This window comes from Myxocyprinus asiaticus, chromosome 6 (assembly GCF_019703515.2).
Source record: "Myxocyprinus asiaticus isolate MX2 ecotype Aquarium Trade chromosome 6, UBuf_Myxa_2, whole genome shotgun sequence".
Lineage (NCBI taxonomy): Eukaryota > Metazoa > Chordata > Actinopteri > Cypriniformes > Catostomidae > Myxocyprinus > Myxocyprinus asiaticus.
The window spans coordinates 50,322,307-50,340,012 of NC_059349.1; the positions used below are offsets into that span (position 1 = coordinate 50,322,307).

Sequence of the window (17,706 nt, forward strand, 5' to 3'; positions counted from 1 at the left end):
CAAGGTTCGACGTGCATTCTGAGATGTTACAATTGTACAGAGTGGTTATCTGAGTTACCGTAGCCTTTGTCAGTTTGAACTAGTCTGGCCATTCTCTGTTGACCTCTCTCATCAACAAGGCATTTCCGTCCACAGAACTGCCGCTCACTGGATGTTCTTTGTTTTTGGCACAATTCGGAGTAAATTCTAGAGACTGTTGTGTGTGGAAATCCCAGGAGATCAGCAGTTACAGAAATACTCAAACCAGCCCGTCTGGCACCAACAATCATGCCACGGTCAAAATCACTGAGATCACTTTTTTTTCCTCATTCTTATGGTTGATGTGAACATTAACTGAAGCACCTGGCCTGTATCTGAATGTTTTTATGCATTGCACTGCTGCCACCTGATTAGCTGATTAAATAATCGCATGAATAAGTAGTTTTACAGGTCTTTCTAATAAAGTGCTCAGTGAGTGTATATCTTCAGAAGTGATATAATAGGTGTGGTTGAGATACAGATCAATATTTACGTTTTTTATTTTTTTATTTTTTTACTATAAATTCTCCTTCCTGCCCAGTAGGATGCACAAAGAATGCAAATGGTCTAAAACAAAAGAAGAATAATGTGAATGTGAATGTAGAGATTGATCATAAAAAATGACTTAATAATCACCCACACCGATCATACCACTTCTGAAGATATGGATTTAACCACTGGAGTCGTATGGATTACTTTTATGCTGCCTTTACGTGCTTTTTGGAGCTTCAAAGTTCTGGCCACCATTTACTTACATTGCATGGAACTACAGAGCTAAGTTATTTTTCTACACATCTTCGTTTTTGTTTAGCAGAAGAAATTAAGTCATACACATCTGGGATGGCATGAAGGTGAGTAAATGATGAGATAATTTTCATTTTTGGGTTGAGCTATCCCTTTAAAAAATAACAAATAAATAAAACAAATAACAGCGCGCTGTGAACGGCCCCTCTATTAAGCGGTTTTAGATGATTCTTCTTTTAAAATATACATTGTAAAATTCAACCCTTTTTTTTTTTTTTGTGCTTAATTGAAAGGAAACGGAACAAGTTGAATGAACGCCAGCGTGCTCGAAGATTCAAGTTACCAATCAGAGTGAGTAATAGAGAGAGAGAGAGAGAGAGAGAGAGAGAGAGAGAGAGAGAGAGAGAGAGAGAGAGAGAGAGTCTGATCAGCTGAGCTCATAATGAAGCGGGGATTGGGGAAGGGGGATTCGTAACCTATTTTACAGGCATACAAGATGTTATTTTGGTTACCAAGACCAAAGATCGGTAAACGGTTCACGATTTGCACTGTCTGATATTGATTTGTTATTTCTGAAGCGGATATGAGAGGAATATTCTGTGCAGAATGGCAGGACGGAGCCGTGGCCTTTCGGGATCGCAGCTCAAATGCCGCTTTGTTTCCCGTCCCGACGTGGATTGATGTTTCGGCTTTGAAAGGCGCCGTTTGTCCTTATCTGTGCATCTGAATTTAATAAAGACCAGCGACGCAGCTATTAAACTCTATCCATCATTTCACAGGTAAGCATTCTGTGTGTATTATACTAATATATTCTAATAGATCCCAATATATGTCATGTTACTTTTCAAACACTTTATCTATTTGAATTCACAACATGTGCACTGCTGTATCTAGTTATGATTTCCTAAACAGTCTATTTCTACACTGTAAAAAGTGGTAACCTGCATCTGTGACCCTACAGAGCTATTTCTACCCGATGTAACCCTTAAAATGAGTTCTGTTGGTTTCATCTAATGGGCTATTCAGGTTGATTCAGTGATGTTAAATAATATGTTTGACTTAAATAAAAACCAGTTAATTTAGATGTTACCACATGAATCAAATTTTAAGTAAATAAATAAATAAATCAGTGTAACAAACTAAATGGATGATTTTGGAAGCAGTAACGCATTTGTATGCTTATTATGTGACTATTTGATATTCCGTAACCATAGTAGCCTGCAACAGCTGAAGTGCAACACTTTTAATGTGTCTCTCAAATTCAGCATTGTAATGAAATGTGCAATAGTGTAAAAGTGACCACATTATTACAGGGATAGTAATTCTGTCATCATTTACTCTCCCTCATGTTGTTCTAAACCCATATGACTTTCTTTCTTCCAAGGACCACAAATAAGCAGACTGACAGCCTCAGTCATCATTCACTTTCACTGCAATTTTTTTTCCCCATACAGTGAAAGTTGACTGAGGCTAACATTTTGCCTAACATCTCCTATGGGGTTGTAACCCATGAGTATAAATAAATGATGACCAAATTGTAATTTTTTGATTAACCACTTCTTTAAGGCTGTGATCATTTCAGAACTGGACTGCGGGTTGGAGGTAGCCAGAGCAAAGAAAGATGGTCTACTCTGAGAAAGAGACAAGGGAAGAGTGGGAACAAGGAATCAAAGAGTCTATTGATTCATTACTGTCAGTTTTCAGTGTGCATCACAGTAAAACCGCAATAACAGTGCATTCAGTGCAGGATGTCAGTTTTGGCAACAGGTTGACCAGACCCATCATGTTGCAAGCATTACAGAAATAGTGAAGGCACTGTGTTATTTTCTGGTTTATTTGAGTGTATTGGCTGAATGTCCAGTGTCGAAGCAACAGCAGACTGTCACAGGCAAGTAAGCGTGCTGTGAATAAAAGAGCGCAGATCGATAAAATCACCAGCACTGCATACATGTGGGTACTATAATGTAACAACACCCAGATCTTGACAAGCTGAATGAAAAAACTTTATTCAAATAAATAGTGTAATAGTGTTATAAACAGTTGAGTGCATAACTTTGCATCCTCCTTTTGTCTAATAAGTTACACAGCCATTTCAGAAAGTATACAAATATATAGAGATATAATATCTCTTTTTTTATTTTATTTAGGACTGCCCTTCAGAAGCTACACAACAGATATGTTATTATTTTGTCTTGTGGAATATATTTAAACATCTGTTGTGTCAAATAGCTTCATTTATATATTCGGGATGTCCTGATACCGATATTGGTATCGGAATCGGGTTCGATACTGCAGTCATGTACTTGAACTCGTGCTCGCAAAAATGCTCCAATACCATCTGACGAATGTCATTCCGTAAACATTCAGTGCACAAATTGAAATCACGTTATGTCCTAGTGTGATTATTAAACAGCAAAGACTGCTTTTTAATGAGATAAATATATAGTTTGCATGTGCTGCGTGCTTCAAAGTGAATGTGTGGAGCCGGTGTTGTGTCGGCACAACTGCTCATACATTTAAGAGCTCCTTGGGTCATACACGGAAAACACCATCGTGAGCATTGAGCACTCTGTTTGTAGAAGATGACAGCGAGCAAAGCGCTAATTCACTTTGTAGCATGAGGCACATACCGACTACATATTTATTTTATTAAATGGCAGCCTTTTGTGGTTTAATAATCACATTGGCTTAATGTCAAAAACACACAGAAACAGAAAGGGCTTCTGCCAAAATAAAAGCTCGATTTAAATGGAAAAAAGTATGACAGAAATATATCACTACTGTATAGTTATGTAATATTTACTGTAATGCTACTACTACTACTACTACTACTACTACTACTAATAATAATTATTATTATAAATCAATAATAATTGTATTACATTTAAAGAGCACCTATTATGGTTTTTCAAATATTACCTTTCATGTAGTGTGTTATATAGCTGTTTGTGAATGTAAAAAAGTCTGCAAAGTTTTAAAAATCAAAGTGCACGAAATATGGAGTTATTGACTTCCAAAAGAAAGAACCGATTCTGAACACCTGAAACGAGTCGTTAGTAATTCTAGACTTACTTCCTGTACTAAACTGTGTAATTTAGTAACAAAAAACCCGCCTCTGGTCTTCATTGGCTGCTTACGAACAGCTTTGACCCACCCTCAAACACTACACTAAGCGATAGACCAATCACAACAGACTGGGACATCTGACCAATCAGAGCAGAGTAGGCTCTCTGAAAGGAATTTAGAATGAATCCTTTAGATCTTATCATTGAAGGAGTTGTTTTTGACACTGGGAAAAAAAAGGTAATGCTGCAATTTAAATTATGAGCAAATTAGAGTGTTTTTTTTTTACTTTGGATGCATGTAAATCTATTGTATGAGACCTTTATAACAAAATTAGGCACGTTTAAAAACCATAATAGGTGCTCTTTAAGCAATATCTCACATCTGGGATGCTCTGTTATGCAGCACTTTATTTGACAAATGTAACTCGAATGTTGTATGTTGAATTGTGCTGTGAGGTCGTTACATAAGCACTTCATTTGATAAAAAAAAAAAAAAACAACAACACTATACTATTTTGAAAATTCATTGTTCTATTTTCATTTGATTAAATTTTTAATTAACTAATTTATTTAGACACAATTTTGAGGATAACATTTAAATAAACTGTTGATATGAAATTCAGAAAGAAAAAAAAAAAAAAAATCAGCAGGTATCGGTGAATACCAAGAAGGAAGTATTTATACTTGTACTCGTTCTCAAAAAAATAAAAAAAATTATGATATCGGGACATCCCTAATATATATATATATATATATATATATATATATATATATATATATATATATATATATATATATATTAGAACTGTCAGAAGTAATGCGTTAATCACATGCGATTAATTTAAGAAGTTTATCACGTTAATTTTTGTTAATCGCGATTAACGCATTTACTGTTAATACAGCACAAACCAACATAAACACTTGTTGGGAGGGTGAAAACTTTGTAATGTGTCCACCCAGAGTCATTACAGTGATGGACACACCACAACAGCGCTTCCCTGTCAGTGAGAAAATGATGGAGAAAGGACCACTTAGCGCTACTATTTGAAGTACAAAACAAGCGCAGATGGGAATTGTGATAAAAAATCAAGTATTTTCAGCCGATGTAAGGCGCATTTTAATTACTACTGAAGCACGCCAAGCCATCTTTACACAGCAAAGGTGGCACAGAAACTGCATCTGAAGTGGCAATTAGGTCTATTTTCACAGAGCAGGAATAAATGCATTTACACAGCAGTTGCAAATGCACAAATGATGTTATGAGACTAATATTTTAAATGTAAAATTATAAATATAGAAATATGAAACTCAACCTATGGGGACTAATTCTTTCAATAAGTCAACCTCCCGGTTAGACTTAGGGAAACGTTTAATGTTACTTGAATAGGTGAAATTTTAGTGCATATCTTTATATTGTGGAAGGCTTTGTTTGGAAAACGTTAATAAAGCATTATATTGTTACATTTTTTTTTCTTCCTAAGATGGAAATAAATGCATTTGACAGGAAATTAAGTATAAATTAAGTTAAAATACAGCTATCTATACTGTACAGTATTTACATATATAAACATATACTTTGCTTAAAGGAACCCTTCTTTTAGGACCAATAAGATATTTTACATCGTTAAAAATGTACACACACACACACACACACACACACACACAAAAGTATTTATTCACTATATTTGTATTTGTTGTACTGTCTTTAATTTATAATGGTTTAAATAAAACAAACATATTACAGTATATTTGTTTTTTACTGTATTACAGAAATTATAATATAATGAAAACGTCCTGGTTACTTTCATAACCTCCGTTCCCTGATGGAGGGAACGAGAAGTTGTGTCCATGTAGTGACACTAAGGGTCACTCTAGGGAGCCCCAAACACCTCTGCTTTTTGAAAAAAGGCCAATGGGAATTGGCGAGTGCAATTTGCATGCCACTCCCCCGGACATAAGGGTATAAAAGAAGCTGGTATGCAACCACTCATTCAGGTTTTGTGCTGAGGAGCAGAGACAAGGTCCCGGCCATTTCAGCGGGTAGTTCAGTGTTGTGGCAAGAGGGACACAATGTCTCGTTTCCTCCATCAGGGAATGGAGGTTACGAAAGTAACCAGGACGTTCCCTATCTGTCACTCACTCGACGTTGTGTCGATGTAGTGACACTTGTGGTCCCTATACAAAATGCCACAACTAGCTGAACTGTGTTACGTGGACTGGCGGTGCGAGATGGGCAGACTGCTGTGTGCCTCGTAGCCAGCGCACCAGGCCGTCAAATAACCTCCCCCAACACTCTTATGAGCGTCGAACGGTCCTTCGGGAACAAGTCGACTGCCCAACAAATAGGGACAGGTTAGCCCAGCCGTGGCTTCTTTTCCTCTTTTTTCTCCCCAAAAATAGTGGAATTTTGTTAACCGACTGGTGGCCGTAAATGTCTACACTGGGGGGTGTCACTCCCAAGGGGAAGACAGTGCGGAGACCATGCCCCACCCAGAGAAAAAAAGGGGGTGGGGGGGGTTATTTTGAGTGGAAATACGACACATGGTCTTACCGAGTCTTGTCGGAAATGTCATGTGGAGAAGTCCCATGGTAGGTCCTACCTGAGGGGGGAGGAGTTTCTACAAACATGGTGACTGGGGCAGAGGGGCCTCTGCCCAAGGAAGACGCAGTTTACCGACAGGGAAACGAGTTAGCGGGAGATATCACATGGGGTCACCTACGGAGAACCAGCACATGTGGAGCACCTACCTCAGTACAGGGCCTAATTAACACATGTACTGGGCTGGCAGTGAGTTTCTTCGCAAACTTGTCTGCCACAAGGCTAAGGAGGAATGTCATCCAGGGATCACAACTTGTGAACACGACTGGGAGTCAAAAGTGCACGTCTTCACCTCATGGGAGGGGAAAGGCACTATGCGCAAGCGGTACACCTGGCCAGCTGTCCCGGAACTTACCTGTTCGGACCTGACAACACACGGGACGAAACCCGCTCAACCCGGAGATTATAGAACCTCACAAAAGTGTTGTGTGTTGCCCAGCCCACTGCTCTGCAGATATCTGCCAAAGAGGCACCACTGGTCAGGGCCTAGGAGGCCGCTACACTCCTAGTAGAGTAGGCTCATAGCCCCACAGGGGGCAGCACGTCCTGGACATGATATGCTATCACGATGGCGTCAACGACCCAGTGGGTGATCCTCTATAGCAGTTACATACACCTTCAAGGTGGAAGGGGACAGCCGCCCTTCCCACCTCTCCTGCAGGAAGGAAAGCACCGATCTGACTGCGCATCTCTGGGGGTCTTCCCGTCGGGAAGAACACCACTTAGCGAACAGACGCCGCTTAAAGGCATACAGGCGCCTCGTAGAGGGGGCCCTAGCCTGAGTGATCGTGTCTACCACTGCGGGTGGTAGACCGCTTAGGTCTTCCGCGTCTCGTCCAGGGGCCAGACACAGAGATTCCATAGGTCTGGTCGCTGGTGCCAGATGGTACCCCGTCCCTGAGAAAGAAGGTCCTTCCTCAGGGGAATTCGCCGGGGGGGCTGTCACGAGAAGCGTGAGATCTGAGAACCACGTCTGGGTGGGCCAGTAGGGTGCTACCAGGACAACCTGCTCCTCGTCCTCCCTGACGTGGCACAGGGTCTGTGCAAGTAGGCTCACTGGGGGAAATGCATATTTGCGCAGTCTAGGGGGCCAGCTGTGTGCCAGTGCATCTATACCGAGAGGTGCCTCGGTCAGGGCGTACCAGAGCGGGCAGTGGGAGGATTCCTGGGAGGTGAACAGGTCTACCTGTGCCTGTCCGAATCAACTCCAGATCAGCTGGACCACCTGAGGGTGGAGTCTCCACTCTCCCCTGAAGGTAACCTGCCGTGACAGCGCGTCCACTGCAGTGTTGAGGTCGCCCGGGATGTGAGTGGCTTGCAGCAACTTGAGGTGCTACTGACTCGAGAGGAGGAGACGGCGTGCGAGTTGTGACATACAACGGGAGCGCAGACCGCCTTGACGGTTGTCATATGCTACTGTTGCCGTGTTGTCTGTCCGAACTAACACGTGCTTGCCCTGGATCAATGGCCGGAACCTCCGCAGGGCGAGCAGAATTGCCAGCAACTCGAGGCAGTTGATGTGCCAACGCAGCCGCGGGCCCGTCCGTAAGCCGGCGGCTGCGTGCCCGTTGCAAACAGCGCCCCAGCCCATTTTGGAGGCGTCTGTCATGACCACGACGCACCTGGAGACCTGCTCTAGGGGAACGCCTGCCCTTAGAAACGTGAGGTTGGTCCAAGGGCTCAAAAGATGGTGACAGATCGGCATGATGGCCACGCAATGTGTCCCGCGGCGCCATGCCCATCTCGGGACTCGAGTCTGAAGCCAGTGCTGAAGCAGTCACATATGCATCAACCCGAGCAGAGTGGCCACCGCTGAGGATGCCATATGCCCCAGGAGCCTCTGAAAAAATCTGCCTTCAAACAGGTCAGCACCGACTGTGCGCGCTCGTTCGTGAGGCGCGACATCAACGAGACTGAGTCCAACTCCAAACCGAGAAAAGAGATGCTCTGAACCGGGAGGAGCTTGCTCTTTTCCCAGTTGACCCGAAGCCCTAGTCGGCTGAGGTGTGAGAGCACCAGGTCCTTGTGTGCACACAACACATCCCGAGAGTGAGCTAGGATTAGCCAACCATCGGGATAGTTGAGGATACGCATGCCCACTTCCCTTAGTGGGGCAAGGGCTGCCACTGCGACCTTCCTGAAGACGCAAGGGAACAAGGACAGACCGAAAGGGAGGACCTTGTACTGATATGCCTGACCCTCGAGTGCAAACTGCAGGAAGGGTCTGTGTCGAGGTAGAATCGAGACGTGGAATTACGCGTCCTTCAGGTCTACCGCCATGAACCAATCTTGATGCCGGACGCTCGCTAGAGTGCGTCTTTGCGTCAGCATCTAGGACGGTAAAAGGAGTCTGTGTAAAGCCCGGTTCAGTACTTGCAGGTCCAAGATTGGCCGCAACCCACCACCTTTTTTCGGTACAAAGAAGTAGGGGCTGTAAAACCCCTTCTTCATCTTGGCCGGAGGGACAATCTCGTCAGACATACCGGCGGGTGGGGCCTCGCGGTGGGGCGGAGCCTGAGGTGCCACACTGTGTCGTGGCCGTGCTGAGCTCAGGGACATCGAAGTACTTACCTGGCTCCTTGTGACCACCCCCGGAACAGCCTGGGACAGGGGAGGAAGAGGCCTGTCCTCATGACCCGTGGAGACTGTCACATCGGGGGTGGATTTGTGCCACTGCTGGGTGCTCAGGGGTGGGGAGACCACCGCTGGAGCACCAATCCTGCCAAAATGGAGCGGTGGACAGTGGTCATGATGACAGCCATGCACACTGGGTATGTGACCCAGGGAACAAGGAAACAGCTCTTGCTGAACTCTTGGGTACTGCAGCCACTTGGGCATGCAGCATAATTAAATGCAAAGGTAACAAAAGATTCTCCTCCCAGCCCTCGACCGGGGGATGGAGTGGTCTACTTACCAGCTCCAGAGCAGCGGGTTTCGTTGTCCCTGGGTCGTCCGTCTCAGGGGCGCTTTGAAGCCTTTCGCGGGTTCTTGGCGGCCGTGAGACGGGTGGCGTCTGCTTCCTGTGGTGGGCTCCACGCCAGGGCTGGGCCACAGGGGCGGGCTGCGGCGGAGCCAGTGCCGGTGCAGTCACCGCAGGGGGATACCCTTGGCAAAGAGCAGACGGGGTGCGGGATCTTGAGCCGTGCCAGGGCAGGATGTGCCAGATAACCTCCGTCTGCTGCTTCACCACTGAGAACTGCGGGGCAAAGTCCTCGGTGTCGCCGGACTGGCCAACTTGGGAAATAGGGGCAGCAAGGAACCGTGCCTTGTCGGCCTCTCCCATCTCGACCAGGTTGACCCAAAGGTGGCGCTCCTAGACCACCAAGGTGGACATCGCCCACCTGAGAGACTGCACTGTGACCTTCGTCACCAGGAGAGTGAGGTTGGTTGCCGAGCGCAGCTCCTGCATCAATCCCGGGGCGGAACTACCCTTGTGCAGTTCCTTTAGCGCCTTGGCTTGGTGGACTTGCAGGAGAGCCATGGCATGCAGGGCGGAGGCGGCTTGTCCAGCGGCACCGTAGGCCTTGGCCATCAGAGATGACGTAAACCTACAGGCCTTGGACGGGAGCTTTGGGCACCTGCGCCAGGTGGTGGCGCTCTGCGGGCATAGGTGCACTGCGAGCACCTTTATCCACCAGGGGGATTGCCGAATAGCCCTTGGCCACCCCACCATCGAGGGTAGTGAGGGCAGGGAAGCTGAAAGATCAGGACCAGGCAGTAAAAAGTGCCTCCCACGACCTTGTCAGCTCTTCATGCACTTCCGGGAAGAAATGAACGGGGGCGGGGCATGGCTTTGAGTGGCGGCTGCCCGGGAAAGCATGTCATCATCTCCGTGTCAGCCTGTGACTGGGCGACCGCACCTGAAGGGAGGAGCCCAGCTGAGGCTTCCACGTCCGACTGGACGAGCCCAATCTCCGATGCTGCGCTCGAGAGCTCATCACCTTCGCAGTCTCCGAATAAGAGGTCAAACTCACCGTGAGATGAGCCGGCAGACTCATCCGGAAGCCCAATTGGGGCAGACGAGCGTGCTGGGGAATGGGAGGTCCGTGGGGGGACAACCAGCGGAGGTGGTCCAATTGGGGTCCCCAAATCGCCCCCAGTGCTAGCCGCGCTGGCCTCATCCCCGTTTTAGAAGGACCAAGGCGGGGAGCCTCTGGGGTGGCTTGCTTTCTTACGAAGGTAAGCCGTGACCGCATTGTTGCCATGGACATATTCTCGCAATGAGTACATGACCCATTCACGAACGCTGTCTCCGCGTGAGCAGCGCCCAGACACGAAAGGCAGTGATCATGACCATCAGAAGGCGAGAGATAACGAGCGCAACCAGGAATAACACACAAACGGAAATGCATCTTTAAAAAGACGCGTCTTTAAAAAGACGTTCCGTGTGTGCCGCTCTTTTAGAGAAATATACTCTTTTAGAGAAATATACTCTTTTATTTCTGCCGAAGCACCAAGGGGCATTCTCTGCAGTGCACCAGTGCAGAGGGAGGAGGAGCCGCTGAAATGCGCCGTCAGATCCAGCAGAGGTGAATGAACAGTCTTGGGAATTCAGCTCAGTGAGCATGACCGTTCGGCTCCGAAGAGAAAATCTGAATGAGTGGTTGCATACCAGCTCCTTTTATACCCGTATGTCCGGGGGAGTGGCATGCAAATACCACTCACCAATTTTCATTGGCCTTTTATCAAAGACCAGAGGTGTCTCGGGCTCCCAAGAGTGACCCCTAGTGTCACTACATCGACACAATGTCGAGTGAGTGACAGATAGGGAACTGTATTTTCGTGACATTCATTTTCAGATTATACTGATTTGCCTCTTCTACACTAAGTTGTAAATCACTTTTTAAGTTTAAAACAGTGCATAGTGTTGCTCCTGTGGCAAACACACACACACATTGATATGGAGGTAGCGACCAGAAAAATCAATCTGAGTGAACCGCAGCTAAACACGACTCTTCTTTTAAATATCAAGCAGATGTGACTATTTATCTAGATCAGCCTCTCAGTTCAGATTATCTGGGTAAATTGGTGACACGCCAGCACAGAAATCAGAAATTCACTGGCCTTGTATAGATTTGTGGACACTAGTAGATGTAGGTTTGGCTGTGTGCTGTATGGACCGTGAAGTCTGTAAGTTCTTCTGTAGGTATTTTTGATGAGAAATGATGAAAGACTGTGGTGTAGAAGTGTTTTTGTAAGTCTTTGATTACCCTGTCACAGGGTATGGGGAGAGTGTGAGCAGTTTTTGATTACTGCCCTTGTGTTATGTGATTACTGTTTGCTGAATGGAATGCACACAATCACAGAGTAAGAACAGAAGGAGAGACGACACTTGTGTTCGTGAAAGCATTGACAAAGTGGACGCACACAAACAGAGCATGACAATCTACATGATTTTTTCTCATTGTTGCTTTCTTACTTGCTCTTGTAAACAAATACAAACATACACACAATTCACCTTTAGTTCGCCCTGCATTCCTATAATAAAAATATGGGTTCCAGAAAGGGGTTTACAGCCTTGTACTTTTCTTAAAACTTAAACCAATTTCTGTATTGTGCGAAAATGTGAGTGGCGCTTGTCTGTGCAAAACTTACCACCACAATGCTAGAGTGGTCTGTGTGGTTGCTGGGGCATTGCTAGGTGGTTGCTTACTGTCCCAGGTCAAAAGGGCCCACCTTTAAAACTCTATGATCTTCTGGTCACTAAATGTGCTGTAAGTGATTTCAGCCATTCTACTTCCATGAGATGGACCCACTGGATCCAAAGATACCAAAAATGAGCTTTATTGAGAGCAGAAACGGTTGTTAAAAACAACAGTATTAAAATAGCGCCCTAAACTGACAACTGTTATGAACAACATGGCATAAAAATGCATTATGCCTAGGGTGAACAGATTCCTGCTTGTGGTAAATGGGACAGCCCCCTCCCAGCTAAAATGAAATTGACATATCCTTACCTAGGTCCAGATCAATGCAGATTAGAGGTTGCATCCTCATCTGTAACTGTTGTCACCTTGTACTTTTCGCTAGCAGCAATTTTTCTCAGTGTGCGCTTCTCTTTCAAGAGTTTATCGTAAAATGCAGAGCAGTCCAGTCCAAAATTAAGACGTAAAAAAAGCATTGCCTTCATTCTGAGCCCCTAAAGGGTCAAGGTAGTGGGGAAGAATTATTTGGGTGGGGGAAAAAAAATCAGCAAATGATTTTGCGTTCTCTCGCAAAACATTGCGTTCCCCCAAGTATTTTTGCGTGCTCTCGCAAAACTTTTGTGTTTTCTTGCAAATTATTTTGCGTTCTCTTGCAAAACTTTTGTGTTCTCTCACAAAATGTGCATCATAATGACAGTCTTCTGCTAGCTCTCATATGAGTATTCCAGGATTATTCCAGCTTTTGAGTTCAATAAGGAGAGAAAGCCAGTGCAATGAAGGAGTGAAGCCCAAAAGAGAATACTTCAAATCATAATCTTCAATTTATGAATGTGTGAAAATAAAGATATCACAGTTAAAATGACATTAAATGCGAGCGGTCTAATTGAAATTAAATGCTGTGGCGCACAATTGAATCGCATATTATTGTTGTTTTTTTGTTGTTGTGATGGTGTTTCCCTCTCCATTAATAAAGCAATAAATGCTTCCGTATGTGTGGTGAGTGAAGGTTTTGAGCTTTAAAATAACTGCAATTCTGAATCATTCGTATTTGTGTTGGAACAACCCTTTAGTTAGCCACCATGATTGCCCATGATAAATGGCCACATAAACACACATATAAAAAAACAGTTGATATTTGAGCATATGATATTCAAATTGCATTAGGCCTGTAGTTTGGGAAAACATGTTACATATATATAAAAAAGTTTTTTTTTGCAATTTTTAAATGTATTGCATTTTATTTTGTGTTAAAATCATATATATATATATATATATATATATATATATATATATATATATATATATATATATATATATATATTATTTTTTTATTTATTTTTTTACATAGGCTATGCCATACATCAGGTTTATGTTTGATATGATGCAATTCAGAATGGAGTCTCTGTATCTTCTCACTCTTTATATGTTTACATGATACAGTACAAAAAGTAGGCACCAGCACCTGTCATCTCGACTTATCTCTCATAAATGCAGTAGCCTGCAGAGCATTCAGGAGTGGAAATGCATATATGAGAGCAAAAGTTTTGCGAGTGCATGCAAAGTTTCTCGGGGGAACGCAAAGTTTTGCGAAAGAACGCAAAAGCATTTGCTTCTTTTTTCCCCACACCACAAATTTTTTCCCCACAACCTTGGCCCATTAGGGACTCCGTACCTGTTACACTGAGTCGAGATTTATCTGGTGTCCATGCTGCGTTCATTAATGAGAACACACGCTTCACAGATGCAGATGTCCCAGGCAGGCATAAAACAAACTCCACGACCTTGGCTAAGACTCCGAAGTTGATGGTCTTGCTCTCCATCTCACAAAAACATCTGTCCATCTCTCAGACGGCCATCTTGTTCATGGTCCACTCAGTGATGCGACGAGTGACAATGTTTTTCGTGCAAGCCCACTCATCAATGAGTGTGGTTTTGTCAGTCAAACTGAGAGCAGGGATTCTGGAGTAGAAGTGTTTGAAGCTGCTCCGAATGTCTTTCAACTCTGGGATGTCTCTCAGTAGGGCCCACTCAAGTTTTTCTGTGTTCTCCAATGAGCGGCTCCAATTTGGAGGTAATCCATCAATGCTGAATAAAAGTTTCTCACTGCACAAAAGAAATCATCCACTTGTATGTCACCAGCTTCAACCAGGGCATCCAACTGCTTTTAATGTCAGAAGGTATGAATGATTTTTCTCAGGTCATGAATGTGCAAAGCTATGGCCATGCACAACAGAACGATAAGCAAAAAGTCTTTCACTTGCGTGCACCTTGTCAGATTCGGAACTTTGCTTCACAAAAAAATCACTAACACTTGGTGTGGTACACTTACTTTCAGCAGCATCCACGTGCTTTTTTGTTCAAACATGCTGCGTGATGTCGGTGCGGCCTCAACGGGTGATGGAAAAGCGAGGTCCACAAATCTCACACCTCACTTTACTAGGCTCTGACTGTCACTCCTTTTTTAGAAATGTAAACTGAAGATGAAGATCCTCATTAAATGTACATGCACGCTTCTTTGACATTTTTCCACAATTTCATCTGTATGCTCTTTCAAACTGACTCTTCAATCAGTTCACAAACTGGACATCTATTGATAGGGGATTGTGATTGGATAGTTGAATCCAATCATGTACTTTAAAATAACACTTGTGAGTTTATTGGTTTTACAAGCAATATCCTTGGCTACCTTTGATTAGAATACTCATGTGACTGAGAAATCTGCATAGGCCATAGAGAAATTTTAGGAGAAGGGAAATACGGGACAAAATACGATATTACCAGAATAAGTCAGGACACTAGAAAAAGTGCTTAAATGCGGGACTGTCCTGGGAAAAACGGGACGTCTGGCCACCCTAATTCGCTGCAAATACAATACTATGAAAACGTGCAATATGATTGACAGGCAGAAAGCGTCATTGTCTGTGGACCGCGGACAAATTTTTGTTTGTTGTTTACAGAGTCTAGAGCTGTCACAGAGACTGGTGAGATATCTCTGGACACTTATTTCATTAATATTTTTCAGGGAGTAGGAAACTGTTTTTTTCAATACCTTTTTATGAAAAATAATATGGCTCAGGCCCCTGCTTCAGTGCAAGTATTTTTGGGATTTTTTCCCCCTATTATTATCCAACAGGCGACTCCATGTGACTGTGGTGACATTTTTGCAAAATTATTTTACGGGGTTCATTACACGTATTGCGGCAGTTCCGAGGTGAAATTTCCACTGTGTGGTACTAAAATGTTCTTTCAAACAGATGTGGTTTTTAAGGTTAATATTATATCAAGTTTTAAATCAACACAACCTTCCTCCCTACCCTAAACCTAAACCTAACCGATAGTGCCATAAAAGCAAATGTGAGATGAAAAACGATTCTGCCGAAGCAACCACGTCATTTGTTGACTACGTGTCAAGTCGCGTGCTCTTCAGGACTCTTACCTCAGTACTTTGCATCGCCAAATCAATGCTCAATCAGTTGAGCTACTGCGCAATTTGATCCCGATCTTTTAAATGTAGTTGGTTATGTAATGTATACGTTAAAATTTATCGCCTTAAAGAGCACCTATTATGGTTTTTAAACATGCCTAATTTTGTTTTAAAGGTCTCATACAATAGATTTACATGCATCCAAGGTCAAAAGACACTTTAATTTGCTCATAATTTAAATTGCAGCATTACCTTTTTTCCCAGTGTCAAAAATGACTCGTTCAATGATCCATTCTAAAGGATTCATTCTAAACTCCTTTCAGAGGGCCTACTCTGCTCTGATTGGTCAGATGTCCCAGTCTGTTGTGATTGGTCTACCGCTTATTGTAATGTTTGAGGGCGGGTCAAAGCTGTTTGCGAACAGCCAATGAAGACCAGAGGCGGGTTTTTTGTTACCAAATTACGTAGGTTAGTACAGGAAGTAAGTCTGGAATTACTAACGACTCATTTCAGGTGTTCAGAATCGGTTCTTTCTTTTGGGACTCAATAACTCCATTTGTCGTGCACTTTGATTTTTGAAACTTTGCAGACGTTTTTACATTCACAAACAGCTATATAACACACTACATGAAAGGTAATATTTGAAAAACCATAATAGGTGCTCTTTAATAGTCATGCACTATAGTAAAAGTGTTTTGATGTCATAAGATAGCATTCTGTGAGGAACAGAGCGAAAAGTACATGTTTATGAACTGATAGTCTGCACTGACCACAAACACACACATCATTGATGCCGTGTCAGTGATCAAGTGATGGAGAAAGGACCTCTTAACTGTATCTTTGGTACAAAACATACCCAGATGGAACCTGTGAAAAGCTGCATTTACATTACCCGCTGGAGAGATGCATCAACGTTTCCCCAGCACTGTGTTGTGGTTCCGTCTGACCGGACAATTCAGATGAGGGAACATTTATGTGCGATGTGCAGGCGCTCAGAGCAAAACAAAATGTTCTCTGCAGTGCTTTTAATGTGGAGTTTAAAATGTCATGGATCATGTGAATGCGGCTTCACGATTGCTGTAGCAAAGTGAATAGCCATGATTAATTTGCAGAGGATGAGGGTTGAAAGGATTTAATGCAGTTGCAATGAATATTCAACCTATGGGACTAGTTATATCATTTAGTCAACCTCCCACTTAGACTTTGGGAAATGTTTAATGTTACTTAAACTAGTGGCATTTTAGTGAATGTTGATCTTTATACTGTGGAATACTTTGTTTGGAAAATGTTAATAAAAATAATTGCTACATATTGTTTTCTTTTCTTTATAAGAAGGAACTAATGCATTTTGACAGGAAAATAAATATATATGGAGTCAAATTTAGGCACTTTCAAAATCTGTGATTAATTAATCACCTATTAAAAAGATTTGATTAATCACAATTAAATATTTTAATTGACTAGCAGCACTACTCAACAAAAGTCGTTGTTGTTGTAGCGCCTCTAATGTTCATTTCACCAGGAAACTGCCACAAAATGCAGCTATAGTAAAGTGAATCTAGGAGACCGGGTTGCGAAAATCGTAAGTCTGATTGCTTAGAAAAGTAATAGAACAACTTTCCTCCAAAAAAAAGGCATAACTCATGTATTCTTGTAGCTCAAACCATGGAGTGTGCCACTTGCAACGCCATTCATCATTCATGTCCGTAGCACAAACAATGTGGGACAATTTACGGAACAAAGTTTGGTACTTAAGGATGGGGGATTGTATGAGCAATAGCAATAGTAATGCTTGCCTTAGAATCACTTGTTATTCATGGTAACACGCCTGAAGAAAATTCGACCATAACAAACATTTAATGAATGTATTTCATTCTCCTTGCTCTCTTTGAAAAAATGTTCCCTCCGTTACTCTCCCAGTCCCTTTGTCTCTGCTAAGTGTTGAATACCGTTCTTGGTCGTAACAGTGCCTGCAGGCCTTGCCTTCAGAATCCAGACCCTCCGCTATTGTTTCCATGACAACATGAGAGGCATGGCTGGAGGGCATCGCTGTATATTTGCACTCTTGCTCAGATTTTCTCTCTCTCTTTCGTCATCTCCTGCCAACATAATTTTGACAGCCTTCAAGTTCTCTTACTGAGAGTATAATACAAGCTTGAGTTTTTCTCTTTCAAATGAGAGATTTGAGAGTGACTCCACCACAGAGCATTT

At 43.2% G+C, this 17,706-nt stretch overlaps 1 protein-coding gene across 1 annotated transcript in view; it reads left to right on the top strand.

The window, feature by feature from the left end:
• The first annotated feature begins 1,231 nt into the window (after positions 1–1,231).
• The window catches only part of lrrc24 (leucine rich repeat containing 24), a 40,732-nt gene continuing 24,257 nt past the window's right edge, over positions 1,232–17,706 (top strand). Inside the window, exon 1 of the mRNA XM_051701696.1 lies at positions 1,232–1,541. The gene's annotated coding sequence lies outside the window, so the exon portion shown is untranslated. The remainder of the gene's footprint in view (positions 1,542–17,706) is intronic.